The sequence below is a fragment of the Mesitornis unicolor genome, unplaced genomic scaffold, assembly GCF_000695765.1.
Source record: "Mesitornis unicolor isolate BGI_N332 unplaced genomic scaffold, ASM69576v1 scaffold19389, whole genome shotgun sequence".
Classification (NCBI taxonomy): domain Eukaryota; kingdom Metazoa; phylum Chordata; class Aves; order Mesitornithiformes; family Mesitornithidae; genus Mesitornis; species Mesitornis unicolor.
This window is the reverse complement of record NW_010206797.1, coordinates 23,939-27,011: the sequence shown is the minus strand read 5'-3', so window position 1 is coordinate 27,011 and position 3,073 is coordinate 23,939.

Here is a 3,073-nt window from a genome sequence, read left to right as displayed (position 1 = left end):
CGCCCCGGCCCCCTTAACAGGCAAGGCCTAGCTCGGCCTGCTCCGGCCCTGAACCTGCCCCGGGAGATGGCACTGTCCCGGGAGGGCCCGTGTTACGTCGAGGTGCCGTGGGGGCCGGGTGGACCCGTCGCCGTCGGGCGGAAGGGACTATAGGATGCCCGTGCCTGTCGAGGGACCCGGTGATGTGACATGTCCCAGCGGTGTGCCCATGTCCTGGAGAGGTTCTCGATAGGAGCCCAAGTCCCATTGGGGTGGCAGTGGCCTCTGCATGCTGAAGACACAGTGGGTCATAGACGTCCAAGAATAAGTCTAGACAAATGGCATTCCTCATTCTAAACAGTTAAGATTTTCTATCACAAGAAGTCAGGAAAAAGCTTCTGTAGGTACACTGGTGATAAAAGGAAGACTAGGGAAAATGTGGGCCCTCTCCAGGTTCAGCTGGCAGGTGAGTTGGTGTGTGCAATAATTACTACAGGTGGCTTGGAAATGGAACTTATATTAAAAATAGGGTATTGTTTGCACATTAAGGACAGGTATAGTATACAGGAAGCTACGAGGGTGGAGTGCAGGCCCACCAGTGCCATCTCCCAAGCCCTCCAGGAGCAATGTGGGCACAGAAGGGTCGTGCTGGTGACTGAGGAGGCCGACAGTGGTAAGACCTTATTGCTCTCTACAGCTGCCTTGAAGGAGCTTGTAGTGATGGGAGTGTCACTCTCTTTTCCAAGTGACAGCTGATAGGACAAGAGGAAATGGCCTCAAGTTGCGCCAGAGAGGGGGCATAGATTGGATATTAGAAAAAATTTATTCAGCAAAAGGGGTGTCAAGCATTGGAACCGCCTGCCCATGGAAGTGGTGGAGTCACCATCCCTGGAGTTACTTAAAAGATGTAGCTGTGGCACTTAGGGACATGGTTTAGTGGTGGATTTGGCAGTGCAGGGTTAACGGTCAGACTTGATGATCTTGAAGGTCTTTTCCAACCTAAACAATGAGTCTATGATTTCTTAGTGCTGAAAGTACGTGAAAATTCGTCGTGGAATGGCTGAGGTTGGAAGGCACATGTGCAGGTCAGCATGTACAACCCTCTGCTCAGGCAGGGTTAAGATTTTTGTCAGAGTGAGTGATTTCATGGCACCCTCTTCACAGAGGCTGCCACCCTGTCCCCAGGAGGATTTCCAGCTGAACCGTATCACGGCTGCCATGCTGCTGAACGCAGCTTCAATGGACCTCTGGGCGCAGCTCCTTGCTGACAAGTTCAGGGCACAGCCCAAATCACAGGGGTCTCGGTCCCGCTCCCCTGCTGGGCTCAGTGTCCACCTGCAGGCACAGCGCTGGGAGCAGCAGGCTTCCAAATCCACCTACACAGATCCACCCCAGCTCTGCCTCAGCCTTCCTCACCTGCCGGCTGGGGCACACTTTGTCACATCACAGAGCCTTGTGTGACATCAGCCCATGACTTGTCACATCTACGGCCCTTGCAAGGGCAGACACACGGGGCAGTCACTCAGTGGTGGTAGTCACTGCCTGAAGTCTGCTCTTGGTGGCAGCCCGCGCCAGTTCACAGGTCGATTTTTCTCCTTGGCAGAGATCACGATGAGGCTCAGCCCGGTTCTCACCCTGACTATAGCACTATGCATGGTGTCTCTTCTGCCCTGTGCACTTGGCCTTTCAGATGCAATCAAGTGGGTCATTGCTGGGACAGAAGCCCATCCTGAAAACCTGATGGAGCTGCCTGCTGACACAAAGAGCACACGCTCCAGGTGGGCCAGCAGCATTGGCCTTCACAGCTTTAAAAGCAGGGTCAGATTCAGGCTGTACCTTGTTACTGAGGGCACGAAGCATCCGCCTATGGTTGCAGAGAGCATAGCCACCGAATGGCCCAGCAGCATTGGGCTTGGCAGCTCCAAAAGCTGGGTCAGATTCAGGATGAATATCGCTCCTAATGGCCGAAAGGAACCGCTTGCCGTCACAGAGAGCAGGGCCTCCAAATGGCCCAACAGCTTTGGGCTTGGCAGCCCCAAAAGCTGGGTCAGGTTCCAGATGCACGTCGTTCCTGAGGCCCTGAAGCAGCCATCTGTTGCCGCTGAGAGCAGGGCCTCTGACCTGCCCTACACTCTGGGACACCTTTGGGACCACCTTGCCCAGGTGGACAGGACCTGGCTGCTTGGCAGGGCTGGGCAAACCGTGTGGCTGCTCTGCATGGCTTGCATTGGACTTGGTGGCCTCTGGAGAAATGCAGAGACCCCAGCAACAGGTGAGCAATTGAGATCAGTCAGACAGGAAGGGACCGGGTTGTGGGGAGCAGAGAACCACAGCAGCCTTGACCAAGAAGGCTTGCAATGAAAAAACAAAATCCGGCGTAGGCGAGAAAGCCTCGGCAGACCCCAAGAGGCCCCCTGCCGCTTCCCCAGGGACACGCCGAGATGCAGGGCTGAAATCCTCCGGCACCCCCAGCACAACACGGGGCCTGCCACGGGTTTCCTCAGCCCAGCGTGCTGCCCAGAGCTGTCCTGCAAGACTGGAGTTCTTCCAGAGGAACCCAAGCCCGCTAGGACACTTCTCGCACCCCCAAAACTCCACCCGTTTCATTGTGCCCTCGGCCCTTCTGTTTCCAGGGAAGGAGACTGACAGCCTCATCTCCCATGTGGAACAGACTGCAGGAGACGGTGCACCTGCAATTACAAACTGCTCCGCCAGCTGAAGGACAGCACTGCCCGGCTGCTCAGGACAGTGAGGTATTACTGCCACCTCTGCCAGATAAAGCTGCCCACCAGCAATCCAAGAAGGCGGCACAAGAAAAAGGAAAGAAGAGGAGACCCTTCTCCAGCTCCCTGTGCATCTCCAGCCAGAGCCTGCGGCAGGCGAATTGGCAATGTGAAAGGCAGCGGTGCAAGGGAGTGCTGCTGTCCATGCGGGGTGAGACCTGAGGTAGAAGAAACCAGGCATCCGTGGCCATGGCGTGCCCCATGGGTGCCCACGTCCCAAGAGGAGGGGTCCCCATCGTGACAGGATGTCCACGTCCTCAGGAGGTTTCCGATGGGTACCAATGTCACACCGTGGTGCCTGCTGTGTGCCT